Below are 15,719 nucleotides of genomic sequence, written 5' to 3'. Positions count from 1 at the left end.
TATCTATCTGAGGTGGGTAAGGTGCAGGCATGCAAATGCATTAGATCCTGAGGTGCAGGCATTGCAGTGTGTGGGGTACCTATGGTTCACCCTTATAAGTTGTTGATGGACAAAAGGGTAACAAATGTATCTGGTCAATGGAGGGGGATCCCAAGGACACACTAAGTTCGCCCCTTTGCATGTCTACATCCTTCGGTCAGCATATATGTTATGGCCACAGGCACTTATCTTCAGGCCCCAGCTCCGAAGCCCTCAAGGCCCTGCCGCATGTCCCAAACTGGGGCCACTGAATGGTATAAACTGGGGTGCCGGAGGTCACAGTATCAGTTCTGCAGACAGGGTCAGCTCATAGGCGCCACAGTGCAGGCAAGCAAGGCATCAGTGGATTGCATGGAGGCCTCAGCCATAACCAGTGTTGCCGGAAGCTTCTCTGTATTGTGTCCCTGCAGGGCTGTAGGGTCAACTGGTCTGACCCTCAGGCTCAGCTAGTCATTTCGTGGCCATGGAGCAGTTGATGTGAGAATGTGTGAGGCTAAGGGTAGGCCCAGTTGTAAGTCAGTCTCTGGCAGCCTCCGCCTGGTGTAGAAGTTGTCACTGTGCCCATGGGGCAGTGAGAACAGGCTGTAGGGTCTCACACAAGGCCTGCACAGTTACGGATTCATCCGGCTACTTCTAGACCAGGACAAATACCCCCAGACCAATAATGCCGTCCCAATGCCACCGTGGCCACCAAGATCAAGAGGACACCAGTCTCCCTGATCCTTAGCCTGCCCCACTCCTGCAGGAACCACTCCAATTGGAGCAAGACAAAGACTGACTTGCAAAAGGCTGAACTCTGTCTAGAGCGGCACAGTCTACATTGGCGCAGTGGATGAAAAAAAAAATCTGGATTGCAACCTTGAGGGATAAAAAGAAACAAATTAATTCAAGCTTTCCTTTCATCACCTTGTTTTTTAGAGTCAACACCCTAAGTGTGACGGGTATCTCTTCATTGTTCCATTGAACGCAAGTTAAACCTCACCGATGAGTCCAAGGGAGGTCAAAGCCCCTGGGGCACAATGGGCATGTGTGCCCACTTTGTGCACCCCAGGGGCTCTATGGTATTACACAAGGGGCCACAGACGCTTGTGTGGCCCCTTCTGTAATACAAATAGCACTGGAGCACATGTAGTGCCAGCATTATCTCAAATGGGTATTCCCTCATTTGCATGGTGACGTGGCCCGTGCAAATGAGGGAATCTCTATGCCTCTGCACCTGTGCTGTGTTCTGGCCATGTGTGCAAAAACAAAGAAGCTGTCAGGAGGAGCACAGAAAATGCACCACAAAAAGGTGGCGCACTGTCAATGCACTCTCTGAGGGAAGCCCTATCAAGGGGTTAAAAGCAAGCCCCGCCCACCCCAGACATCCCCTTGCATGCAAATGCAGTCACTCACTACACCCGCGTGCAAGGGGATCTCTAATCCCTCTTGAGAATGCCTGCAGGTTGCCGCCTGCACAGTGAAACACGGAAGGGCTTTGAAGCAGCCGCTCCATATTTCACTTTAAAGGGCAGCACGAGTTTGTTTGTGGCTGCCTTGTAGGCAGAGCATTCAACATAATAGAACGCACGCTCCCTGTTTGCGCAGGGCGCACCTGTTTGAATGTGCACTGTGTGCAAACAGGAAGAATACACCCTTATCATAATGCGGCCCCAGGTGTAATGCCGTGATTTCTGGAATTTTGCCTAACCGGTGAAACTTGAAATGCCGTGAACGACACAAAACAGTACTGTTGTAATGAAATTCTCACTCTTGCCAAGTTTTTTTTGCACTCCAGTCACATCAACTTTCAGTGCAAAATGGCTGTGGTGTAAGAAAGTTGATCGGAGCTGTCGTTTGCATCCCTAACAACAGCTCAGCATTCTCGGCGAGGTGAACTTCTGCAACAGTGTACCTGCCCAGTGCAACACCCGCCCCCCAGTGTTAAAAGAGCGACGCCTGGCAGCAGCGCTCTCCATGTTACACTTGCCATGTTAGGGATGGAAAACTGGAAGGACAGCCCCCTCCTTGCCTTGTGCCCAGTACACACGCGACATCATTCCGACGGGAATTCACTGATATGTACACCGGAGGTTGGGGTCACAGCAAAGTCAACGGGCTTAGACAAGTTACTGAGAAGCCTTGTCGTTGGTGGAAAATAACCCAAGCAGAAATTAGCAGTGGGCAACCCCACATCTCCCCACCAACAACAAACACATTTTGAAAGCGAGGAACCAAAATAACTTCTAGAAATGTGATCCCTGTCTTCTGTACAGGGTTATCTATATATTCTCACCGAGGCGTATCCAGATCACAACATGACTGAACGCTTTGGGGGGATTGACGTCAGAGCTGACCCCAGCAAAAGCCAAGAATCTTCTGTTCAATTTAACTGTGTGCGTTATGCGAAAGCGAGAAACAGTTACGTCGTGCCAATGGAAATGGGAAGGATACCCCTTCCCCTGTCTGCCACCAGATCAAAATCCAATTGCTCAGGGACGGCTCCTCCATAATGGCAGAGGAGCGGAGGAGCGCCAATTTCCCTCCCCCACCCCGCAAAGAGCCAGCAGCAGAAAAATAAAACCATACTTCATTATTGTTTTATTGTTCATCTGCTGGCTCAGCCAGCATGTGAAGGGGGGGCGGGGCTGGGCCATGGGAGGGGGTAAGAGGGAATAGAGTACACTAAGTGCGCATGTGTGTTTGGCTGTCTGTCTTGGGCAGGCCCAACACACATGCACACATAGATTTCTCCAACCCGGCTGTGTTGAACAGCTGGGCTGGAGAAACTGTACAGACCCCAGGGCAGCGTCTGAGCGGCAGTCAAAGCCACTCAGACCAATCCTGCCACTGCTTTTATGCTAGGTTTAGCATGAGAGCAGTGCCAGGGATGCTGGGGAGCCTGTGCTGGTGTCCCCGTGAATGGTGGGACACCAGAACAGCAAAGGAGAGAGGTGGCAGGAGAGGGCAGGAAAGGTACATGGTTTCATTAAACAAAAAAAATTGTTTCTTCCATCCCTGTCGCCTCCCCCCACGCTCCCTTGAAATTTGCAGCGGCTGCCGCTAGTGCTCGTTCTATCCCGCCTACCACATTCCGCCTTTCTTTTTGCATGCTACAACATCACCAAGAATGTCTGTTTGGAACATATAGTTCTCACTGGATGGCCTTGTAAATATAATGGGTATAGTCATTCTAGAAGTTGTTCCTAATACAGAATAGTTTCTAATTGCTACAAAGTTTATGCAGAATGTTTGTAGAGCATCATTTTCTTTAAACAGTGCGTTTGAGTGAAATTAAAAAATAAGAAAAAATAAATTAATAATGATCTCAAATAATGGTATGAACATGGTTTGTTGGTGTGGTGGTCCATAAACAATAGATGGAGCAATATTATGGGCTACCCATCGGTCCAACTCACACTGAAAGAGTGTCAGTTTGATAAATAATTGCAGTGTTTTAAGTGAGATAAAATGTTCTAAAAAGGTGTGGCCAAGCAAACTTTACTAGGAATCCTGTTCAGAAGATGCGTGGCTTGTCTGATTAAATGTGCTGCCTAAAACGTGCACAAGAATTCTGTGCTTCACACAAAATGCCAACAGACAATATTTAGGAGTGCCTCTATTTGAGTTTTCTGTTATTGCACCCCAACAAGTTACATAATAACAAACATACACCCTAAACAAACCAGACCAACTGGCTTTATCAAAGGTCGTTAGCAATGTTAGGTGAATGAGAGACAGAAAAGATTTTGTGAATAATTAGAACTGAAAATGTTACAATTCTAAAAATATAAGGCTGTGAATTAAACATTACCAAAGTCTGTGGAAGGGGGTCTGTGGAAGGAGCAATCTCTCACTTTGCCAAACATTATGCCCTATTTCTCCGGATATTGTTTTGAAATTCCCCAGTTCCCTGTGGAACATGCCATCTTCTTCCTCCTCATCACTCACTGTCTTTTCCCTCGGTTCTCTTGCCCTTCACCATGAATTTCCCCTTTTTTACAAAAACATATCCACTATCTGTCACTCCTCATCAGCATTTTTGTTTCCTTTGGCAGTGTCATTATTTCAACAGCTATGTATACATCGTTGACACCTAATCAGGTAAATTAATCATTACAAATGCCATTTATTGCGGCTGGCACTCTGGAGAGAGGCCACATTTTGAATAAGCATATAGGCCCTCATTACAACTTTGACGGGCGGCGGAGGCCGCCCGCCAAAGTTGCGCCGCAGGAATACCGCACCGCGGTCTGAAGACCGCGGCCGGCATTCTGAGTTTCCCGCTGGGCAGGCGGGCGGCCGCCTTAAGGCCGCCCGCCAGCCCAGCGGGAAACAACCTTCCCACGAGGACGCCGGCTCGGAATCGAGCCGGCGGAGTGGGAAGGTGCGACGGGTGCTACTGCACCCGTCGCGTATTTCACTGTCTGCTATGCAGACAGTGAAATACAAGCGGGGCCCTCTTACGGGGGCCCCTGCAGTGCCCATGCCATTGGCATGGGCACTGCAGGGGCCCCCAGGGGCCCCGCGACACCCCCTACCGCCATCCTGTTCCTGGCGGGCGAACCGCCAGGAACAGGATGGCGGTAGGGGGTGTCAGAATCCCCAAGGCGGCGCAGCATGCTGCGCCGCCTTGGAGGATTCTGACGGGCAGCGGAAAACCGGCGGGAGACCGCCGGTTTTCCTGCACTGACCGCGGCCAAAGCGCCGCGGTCAGAATGCCCTAAGGGGCACCGCCAGGCTGTCGGCGGTGCTCCCGCCAACCGCGAGCCTGGCGGTCACAGACCGCCAGGCTCGTAATGAGGGCCATAGTCTGAAAACCTAGCCAGTGAGAAACTCAAACGGCCATCAACCTCAACCCCTGAGCAGTCCATCGTGCATCTCGATGAGCACTCATGACAACTTGAACACACCCAGTTACCAGGAGGTGACCAATTTCACCACATGCAGCATAAAAAGTCATATGCTGCATGAAATATAGGTACAGAAACATAATATCTGAAAAAATCAAATACTTCTAGAGAATGCAAAAGTGAGTAAAACGTATGAAATATAAACTTAGAGGGCTGGTTGACTTTACCCAGCCCTGGCTCTCTATCAGCCACCAGCAAAAGTATTCTAGAATGCTGCCTTGTTTGACTATGTCATCCGTGGTTTTTAGATGGATTCTGACATTATCCACTGGAGGCCCCCTTAATTTTACAAACATTGTTGCGGAATCAATGAGTTTTGTCTGCAAATTTGAAGGACATGCCTACAGTCCTAATAATGAACTAATTCATAGTCAATTTTAATATGTGTCGGTCAGTTCTGAAGCCTGGCAGTGCCTTCCCACTAGAATCCCAGAAGCGCTCCATCTTAGCACATGACGCCCTTTGGTGCTCAATGCCTTGTTGCTCACCTGTAAGGGGTACCCACCGCCTTTCTGGACTGGAGAGCTGGTGCTGGAACGCCGCCGCATTTTTCAGCCAGTCTGATCAGCCTGCAACTCATCATGTTGACCTGACTACAGGGGCCAATCAGATTGGTTTTGAATCTGCTAATTATAGTGTCTAAAACACACAGTGCTTCCCTACAGCTTCAACATGCAGAACATTCCTCGTTCCAGTTACTGCATGTTTTGTCCCTAGGGATACTGCTTTTTGATTGAGTGATCGTAGATGGCTCCAAGGGAACTGAACTCTGTGATCTCTCATGAGGTAGCCTGGTATTTCCTCTGCAAGCCTTCTTGGAAGCAGTGCATTATATTTATAGAGTGACTCACTCTGGGCTCGCTAGGGGCTTGTATATAAAAATCACGTGTATTTAGGTGACGGATATGCACTAGAGGTTGACGAGCCAAAAAATTAAAAGGGAGAGCCCATTCAGAACCGAGCCAAGGGTTGGCTCTGCCTCTAAGAGCCTGTGCATTAGCTGAGCCTTTAGTATATTTAGCTTGTAAATCATATAAACAAACATGTTAGAACGTGATAAGGTGTCTTCAAAAATTTTAAAAAGAGTATTTTTCTGACACCTTACTACATCAGATTATTTGAGAAGTATTTATTAAAAATTAGAGTTTTTAAACATGAACTTGGAAACATCCCCGCACCTTCGCTAATGACAAGGAATTTTGTGAACTAAGGAAGCTCAGATGTCATGAGGCCTAGATTATTATTATAGATGGATCAACATTATAGTCAATTAAGTCAGAGAGAGATGTTTATTCACGCACATCTTCAACTTGCATGCTTGAAGGTGCTTCCATGTGTGACTATAAACAAAAACAAGGATCTGTAAAATAAATTACATTGATTGGTTAAGCAGGGAAGCCGGGATTTATTCAGCCAGTGGGTATCTCTTTCAGACATCAAAGGTCAGAGTGTTGTCTTTAATTGTTGTCATATGAGAGTAACGCATGGGTGAAAGCAGAATCAATTTTATTTGGCTGTTTCACATAGCTTGAAACTTGCCCAAGCTCATAAAAGCCATCGTTATACATTTTTTGGCAAAGTGAAAGTTGCCAGTGATCAGAAGGTGCTGAGCAGGGGCCAGAATTTGAAAGTAGATCATCATGGTCAATATCTGTAGTCACTAAGCCACATCACCTCCTATGAAAGCTTGGCTTGTTTTGGGCTTGACATTCCAAGAGGAACTCGAGCTGAGCGAAAGCCAGGCATCTGGGGAGGAATGGCTTGAGTTTTTGTGGGTCATGCACCTCTGGAATACATGAAACAACAAGCCAATGTGTGAGAGCCATGTAGGGTTTATGTGTACATCTTTGGAGGACAGTTTGACGGTATGTTGGAAACCATATTAGGCTCTACTGTTGGTTACTCAAAGGTCATTTGGGGATTACATAATTGTCCCTTTGCTCTGTTTGTGGTCTGTTGCATGGTATACACACTTCTAAAACAGCATTAAGGATAATATTGTAACTACTTTGGAACAACAGCAGATGTTAAGACACATGACCCCAGAAGAATTCCCACCCAGCTCCTGTTTTCACACGCACAAGCCAATCGCTGAAAGATGTCTTGCTGAGTCTAAATTTAGGCCCCCAGCCAATGGCGTCGAGTGAGGCAACTGAAAACAGCCCTGACACCTGCCAAGTTTCCCCGCCACATGACAAAACATGTCACCCTCTGCTGGTAGGTGTAATGTTGGAGAGCTAGTGGTGTCTGGGACCGGGGACATAACGAAAGGCATCATTCGTAATGAACAGACCTCAGAGGAGCGCCTGTTGGGCATTCTTAGGCTAGGATTAGAATGCACTGCAAAACTGGTAGGCGTTAGAAAAAGGGGTATTTTCATACAAATTCGGGCTTCTGAATGTGCTTGGAAGGCTGCAGCTGAATCAGTCTCACATGGCAGGCACATTGACGAAGAGTGTCAGGGTCTGCTCTTGGTCGATTTTATTTCAAGTCATTGCAACATGTTTGTTTCTACGTTTTTTCCCCCCTAAAACGGAGTCGATGTTGTGTGGTACGAGCCACTTGTTAGCCTTTCTTATTTTTAAAGCAGATCAATTTCATCCCTCCCAAAGGTGAAACACATCTGGCTTTCTTGAATATCATTGAGAGACACAGGCCATCTTTAAGGAACTTGGGGCCAATTCACAAAGATAATGTTACTCATTTGTGTAGCTTTACTACTTTTAGGTTTTCACAAACTAGGTCCAGAATTTTATGACTCCGCACTCCCTATCCTTATGTGTGTGGAGTTCTCTGCACCGATTGCAGAGTCTTCTGTTGCGGAGAATAAGTATGGGGAATGCGGAGTCATAAAACTCCCAACTTAGTTTAGTTTGTGAACACCTGAAAGTAGTAAACTTACACAAAATTATACGTTTACCCTTGTGAATCAGGCCCTACATGTTTAGGCAATGCTGCCTTAACGTTTTCATGTAAGCTTTTGCAAAATAGTGTCTCCACAATTACTTCACCTTACTCCTGATTCTGCAGTGAAATCCCATAATACAACGGAGGACTCGATTTTGAGGGCCGCTTCACCCCCTGCTGTTGCAAGTTCAGAAGTTTTGCAAGGATTTAGACAGAACATTAGAACATCCCACAATTGAACTGTACTTCTTATCACGAGAAGGAAGCAAGCACAACTCTCTGTAGGGGATTTGCTTCGTTGTTTCATCCTCCATCCATTCATCTATCAGACCATCCATTCTTTTACACATCTATCTACTCATTCCTTCATCTGTCCAACCCTGCACCTTTTCATCTAGCCATCCATCCATCTTCTCATCCATCCATCCGTTCTTTTACCCTTTAACATAAGCACCGTTGCTTTCACCTACCAATATGTCCATGTTTCCATCATTTCACTCTTCCCATCTGTCCATTCTTAATACTTCCATCCATTAACCTTTTCGCTTACAGATCCTTTCTCTCTCCGGCAAACCTTTCACCCTTACACCTATCCATCCTTTGATCCTTCCAGCTATTTATCTATCCTTTGATCCTTCCATCCTTTCATTGACTATTCCTTTTCACCTGTCCACCCTATCGTTCACCTTTTCTTACATATTTCCTTTCATGTTTCTTCATTCCTTTTACCCTTTCTTTATCCACGCATTCTTTCTTTCCTTTACTCATCTTTTGTTTTTCATCCTTACATTTTCTTTCTTGCGTTTTCATCCTATGTATAATTATTTCCATTTTCCTTATCTCTTTCTCTGTGATTCTTCACTCTTCATAATTTCGCATTCTTCTTCACTGCACATGCCAACCCACTGTCCACACCTCTGTCATGATATTCCCTGACTGTATTATCTATGATCATTTTATCTACAAACAGAAGAGGCCCATAAACAAATAATCCATGTTTTAGTGGGATTTGATTCCCCATTCCATTGGTCCCAGTGGCAGTCCTCACTTTACATGCCTAAATGGGGCGTTCGCCACTCTACGGGTGGTACAAAAGCCCTTTGCTATACAGTCGTCTACAGCAGCTGACTATGCTGAAATGTGAAAGTGGCGCGAAGAAGGACTGGCTGGCACTTCTGTATTTTGACACTAACTCTGAGCTTGCTATAGCAACAATTAAAGGATCTCACAAGAAACCAGCGGTTGTATATATGCATGTGGTATTTGTATAGCATGAACCTAGACAGATGCAGTGGAGAGATGAACAGGGATAATGGAAGAAAATATGAATAATAAGCGTTTCCCTGGAGGGAACTGCTGGAATTCTAGGCTGGTATTTACAAAGATATAACAATGCAGGTTTCTTCAGCTCTTTCTTCTTGAATTGCTGGAGGGGCAGAAAGCCATGATGGATGAGGGGATGTTGTTGTAGACCCTAGGTGCCCTGATGGAGAAAACCTGCTTCCTGTGTTTTTTAAATGATTGTGTTTCTTTTGTTTCCAGCATGGTGGTGTTCTTGCTGCTGGTGCGTTGACAACCACCCCGGGTGACAGCGTAGCGGGTGTGCTGAAAGCTAGGACTTTGCAGACTTGGCATGTGGTCTTGAAAGTGGCATGTGTTGATGCGGAAAGCCAGTGGGGTTTCATCAGATTGGCGAGTGAGCTGTAACACAAGTAGCCTACCTTATTATACATGAATAGCTAGCAGCTTTTAAAAAAAACAAGATCAGGACAATGATCAATTTGTCCATCTTCGACTTTACAAAATGGAGGGACCCGTGCTTTCAGTTATTTGCATTCTGCTCAGCCCACGTGGCTAGCTGTGTCACACTTTTCCTTATCAGCAACTGTGCCATCATTTTGCATCACCTTTGCTGAAAATTGAAAGCAGTGCCATAATATGTCTCGGCATTGGAGCTCAAAACCAATGTAAGATAAAAGTGGTAAAACGCAACCACGAGGAGTTGTTGTGTGCCTCTCTCATAAAGTACAGTGGAACCCAGATTCTGAATTGTTATTTACTGCTATGATGTAGCCAATGTGAGAAACAAATGTTGCATCCCACTTATGTTACTTCAAAAGGAGAACCGCTCGCTTATCCTGTGATCCTCCAGCTCATCTGGGTCAGTAGAGATGCCTAGAAGGAGGTGGAGTGGCACTTGTAAGTCTTGCCCACCTTTTTGAGTTTCTTTTAGGTTTCTTTAGACTTGACAGAGGAGCAGTTGGGCAGCTTGATTCCTGTCCCAAACCCCAAATTCTGTGTTAAGTGTGGATCTCTGTAGTTACCTGGTGACAAAGAAAACCATGCTGGGCTGAGCAAGCGCTCTCAAAGAGCTACTGGTGGCTCTCAGAGTCCCATTGTCACCCAGGGCTGGCTCTTCACTCAAGCGAGAGTAGAGAACGACACTGTGGGCAAGGGAGCAACACACGGATTGGGTGTGGGTTGACAGCACGTTAGCTTTGTATTTGAATTTGGGGGATGCAAGGAGAGGATAATGAGAGGGCAGTGTGGCTGAGAGATAGGACACAAGATGTTTTCATTTTAGGGGGTAAATGGAAAGCATGGAGGGGTTTGGTGACAAGAGGTCTGTTTTTTTAATATTTGTGAGAAAGTAGTGCATAGTCAGAATGGCTCCTGCAGTACTCTTATACTTCTGTGTATGTATTGCAAAAAGGAGCAGATGATTAGGTGGGATACATAATATTACATTGTGGGTGTGTAAAAGTAAATTAATGAGATGCTTTTCAGCTTGGGGTTCTTTTACATAATAGTTTATGTTTTTAAACAAATAAATTACATTTATTTGTGATTTTCTTATGCGTCATAGCAGCAGGAATACAGTACACCATGCGAAAATTCCAACTATATTTTTTCAAGTTCTAAAGTCCACACAGTAACATACAACCTGAAAACAGTGGCGTGAAACAGTAAGTATCGCACCGACTTAAGATGACTTGTATATTTACTCAATTTGTCTTCAAGGGTATTCCAATCACCATTCTTATGTATTCTGCACCCTTGTGCTATATGTTGTGCTATAACTTGGTAATGCCCCTCAAAGGGTGGGCAAGCTCATCTTCCACCCAGTTACAGCTTCTGCGTCATACCATATCATGTGACCCACCTCTATTTATCATATACTTAGGTTTCTACCAACAGTTCTTTATGAAAGGGGCCCCATGTGCATTTATGGTGAGAAGCTAGATGAAGAATAGAAAATGCAATATGTATCTTTGTGTTACATGTTGAGAATAAATTGGTTGACCTTTTGGCCACACTCACATATTCAGAAACACAGTGATAAATTCTTATTTCATTTTTAGACAAATGTCATAGGTGATGATTTATCCCCATAACTTTCCACTAATATTCTGTAATTGTGCTAAACATATCCTCCTGCATTCAAGGAATATTTATCCCCAAGTGAAGCAGTAGGCCTTCCTTCCATTGGGAATGGAACTTAAATCCAGGTCAAAGTCAGGTCAGGCCTCAGTGGAAACATCTCAGATGTATTCCAATGTATGTTTAGCACAGAGTCCCTACCAAATCCAAGATTCTCCCGAATAACAGGTGAAGATTGTATTCAAGTCTCTAAGAGAAAACAGGAAATCAAGTGTATGAAGTTATTAAAAAATCTGCATGCCCCAACTTTTAGGACTCTGTTATCATTATTCTCACAGTACAGGCCAAGCGCTCAATGGAAATTGGAACTAACAATGGAGCAGTGGTGTCGAGATATGTAATGACACGCATCTGTTTATACAACAAGGAAATCAAGCCTATCAAAGCCTGACCTCTGTCTACATTTCAAAGATTTACAAGAGGAACAAATCGAAGCAAATCTAAGCAAAGTAAAATCAAGGTAAAAGCTTCATCTGCATCTAGCAACACGGCCATTGCATTTTTCTGGTTAATTTGATATTTTAGAGCAAAGATTGTCCGAAGATTGCAGAATGTGTCACAGCCAGGGGTAAGTCAAGCTGAATCTTGAAGCACCAGAGCTTTCATACATGGTAGGGCCTCGTAGCTATAATTTTGGATAATATTTTCGTGTCTTTATTCCAAAGGGAGGTGGTCTGTATGATGAACATAGCAAATGTTTCCTGGTTTTACCTAGTTTATGTAATATAGCGATATTTAACTCTCTTAACATATGAAGTAGGCCTCCCTTACTCTTGTGCTTTCTCAAACACAACTAGAAGGTGCCAGGTGATCATTTCGCTGAATTGTTTGAGAGATTCCATTGTCAGAGCCTTCTTATAATGAGTTTTTCTCTACATGAGTTAGCATCATCCTCCTATTAGGAATAGAATGCTCTTATTCTTCCTGTCGAGGTGGCAAATGTAAAGTGTCTTGAACATTAGTCTACCATGCATGATGTGTCCCAGGTAAATGAGATGGCATATCAGTCAGATAAAGGTCCTGCTTTATCTACCAATAGTGATTGTGCTGTATATATCTTACAAGCTGGTGAATGTCCTAAATCTTCTTTCAAAGACTCGCCTGCTTTGCAGGAATGGGCACCTGATACAGAGAAACAATCATGAATCAAACAGAACTGCAAGAAAGACCCTGTAAGGGTGTAGAGGGAAAGTGCTGGGAGAGTGGCCACTCTAAAATTCCTGCTCCTCAACTTAGGCTGGCATGGCCCATGTCAGAAGGAATGGTATGAGTATTGCCACAAACGAACCACTGGCTTGCTCTAAGCCAACACAACATAAGCCAACACCACACAAACCGAACAAGCTGAAAACACACATTGCCATATATCCATGGCACAACACACACACACCCCCATGAACACTGCACCCACACACAACACAACCACAACAACTTCGCAACTAGACTATCAACTACACAAGAACATTCACACCAAAGCACAACTACACACATCATAACAACGACTGCCAAACAACAACACTCAGCTAAATGTTTCACCCACCAACACACAACCAAACATACACAACAAAACCAGACCCATTTGCAGGAGGAACACATTCTGACACATCCACAACACCCACTCCAGCTCCCTCCACCTCAACTAGCCAATTGCACTGCACATATACATACACATACTGACTCACATACACAACTGGAACAGCAACATCACAGTTAAAGGTTTCCTTGCAATGTGCATACATGGACATAGTTGACAAATGTGACTGTAAAATCATTGTGGTGCCAGATTAATTTGCCAATGAAGACTGACACCAAAAGGACATTGTGTATGTGTGCGATATGTGTCTTGTACCAGTGTGCCCCCAAACATCTGTGACACAATCGGGTTCCACACAGATGCATGTCACAGTAATTCAAAAAACATTACTGTGATGTGTATATGACTACAGTGATCCTGAGCACATGTGCAGTGACCACACACCGTTCATTGACAATGCAGGTTCCCCTACCTTTGAGTCCGGAGACAGGTGGGGGAGAGGGGGGGTTGTGTTTTCTCCGTGGTCCAGTGGCAGCAGCGACAGAAGGTCTTGACCAGTCAAAAACAGAAATGGAATCAGGAAAACAAGGTACGTTTTTACCTAATTCCCCTCCCTCCCCCAATCCGCCATCTCGGGTATGAAAGTCAGACAACCACAGTTGATATGGCACTAAGGCACATCCAAATCTGTTTGGCAGTAATGGTGGCTGGAGTCCCATAGGAAGCCACTATTTCCTAAGGCACCATCAACGTGGGTGGAGTTTCTTGGCAGAGATGGCAAGACTGATGTGGACTACTGCCTATGGGACCGCCAACATCTAAATCAGGTGGGCACACCACCAAGGTGGAACGCTGACAGCTGGACTGTTGTCACCAAGATATAAATCAGCCCCTTAGTTAGATGTCCTGTGACCAGAAGGTAGTCATGAGGCTCACCTTCTTCAGAGGTGGGCATTATTGATAGGCAGGACAGCAACCAAGGTAATTTAAGAAGTCATAGGATCTTGTAGACAGTAATAGGATATCGTAATAGGGCAATCATGAGTAGGAGAGATGCTGTGTCGTGGAGCAAAATAGCAACTTTTGAATGCCTCTGTGAGGTTTATAATGTTGTGGGTACCTCATCGGCTTGAGATGCAGTACGCACCTATTGAGAAGCTCTACAAAGTTACTGAGGAAATTTCAGAAGTTGTAATGGCAGATCGGCTGGTTCTGGTATCAATTAGGTAAGTTGTGCGTTTAGTGTTCATCCATCTCTTGACATAGGGGCCATTTTAATCAACTGGAATGAGGGTGTTTAGGGCACAGTCAGCAGGATATTGGTTCTGAACAATCTGAGTGAAGTTGTGAGGGTTGGGTTGCAAGGGAATACTTAAAGTTGGATTGGAAAATCTCTCTTTCAAATGTCCCACAGTTAAATCATGACAATCCAGGAGCAAATTAGTAATTTCTCTCTCTTCCATGTTTGGACTTTCATTTTCTGTCCTATGTGTCTTTTCCGTTGCTGCTTATGAGAACAAAATGTATAAAAATGGGTAAATTGTGGTTGGGTTAGCATTGCATTGGCCATTATCTCGAGAAGTGGAGCGCTGTCTCACTGACAGATTGATTTTTGTATGTTTGCTTAAGAAACCTGTATAGACTTCGAGTAGGCATTCGAACATTAATTCTTCCACAGATTGGTGTCTTCGTCTGGGAACTGCGTGCATTCGGTCTGAGAAGGGAAGAGAGCTCCAACATACTCCAAGCAACGGCCCCAGAAGCCAAAGGTAAGGAAGACATTTCTTCAGGGAAACTGGGGTGGGATGCGGCCTAGCACTTGACTCGCTAATCAATGTAGGCAGCTTTAGAGTTGCCAAACTACAAGGTGAATTCTAAACATGCTTATTTTCTCATTGCTTTCTATCTGTTTGTGTGTCATAAAAGATGATCATTGAATGTCTGTTTAGGAGACGACAAACTAAGGATGTGATGGTGAATAGAATGAGAAGTCACAGAGAGAACCACTGGTGTGGAAGTGCACTCCACTACACAGAGGAAGCGGGCTCTAGACTGGTGCAGGATGAGAACGAGGTGAATAAAGGGACTGGCCTAGACAGACTTCGGTAGATGAGAGGCTTTCATGTATCCACCCTCTAAAAAAGGGGTGGCCCTGGTCGAGTTGCCAGCCAAGCTCTCCTCTGAGAGTGAACACAAGTCGCCTTCAGCAAGGGGGGGTCAAAGAGTTTATCTCTTTGAGGTCAATGGTAGGGAACTCTTCTGCATCTGCCCTTCTCAGGAGAACCCGACATCTCTCTTAGGAAGCACTGGACTTTGTGCATTGGTGGTCCTTTCCAAAGGAGGACACTCCCACACGGAATATACCACATGCTATGGCTTCAGACACTCGTAACAGTGCGGCACGAGCTTACACACTAATGAAACACGAGCTTAGCACAACAATGTACACAGAGTTTTCAGGGATGGGTCACGTGACTCATCTCCTGAACAAAGTGACGTCAGGCGAAGCCAACATTAAACTATTGCTCGTGGCTACGATATTAATTTCTCTTTACAGCTATAGTGTATGGCTTTAAAAAAAAAATGTGACACCAGTGTGTCATGACATTGACATGATGCATGGTTACCATATAACAGGATATCCCAGCAATAGCACAGGAGGCTCAATAATCGTAGGTGATCCACGTCTACGCCGGCAGTCTGACATACATTTATCACAACATGTTGACATCAGACTTTGATAACAATGTGAGGCGCGGCTGTAGACAACCTTCGGGGGAGAGGATAGGCTGCCTGGGGAGCTGACGGGCTCACTCTCCACTGACAGATTATATAATATCTACTGAGTCATCCTCACCGCTCCAGAGGCTTCGTCTCTTGAAGGAAATCATTTTCGAGTTTTTCCC

General features: G+C 45.0%; 1 long non-coding RNA gene across 2 annotated transcripts in view; it reads left to right on the top strand.

Moving 5' to 3' along the window:
• The window catches only part of LOC138304507 (uncharacterized), a 182,543-nt gene that overhangs the window by 82,694 nt on the left and 84,130 nt on the right, over window positions 1-15,719 (top strand). For both annotated transcript variants that reach the window (XR_011205582.1, XR_011205581.1), the window contains exon 2: window positions 14,492-14,582. This is a non-coding gene — a long non-coding RNA (uncharacterized lncRNA). The remainder of the gene's footprint in view (window positions 1-14,491; window positions 14,583-15,719) is intronic.

This window comes from Pleurodeles waltl, chromosome 7, assembly GCF_031143425.1.
Source record: "Pleurodeles waltl isolate 20211129_DDA chromosome 7, aPleWal1.hap1.20221129, whole genome shotgun sequence".
Taxonomy (NCBI): Eukaryota; Metazoa; Chordata; class Amphibia; order Caudata; family Salamandridae; genus Pleurodeles; species Pleurodeles waltl.
This window is presented reverse-complemented; position numbering and strand designations above follow the sequence as displayed.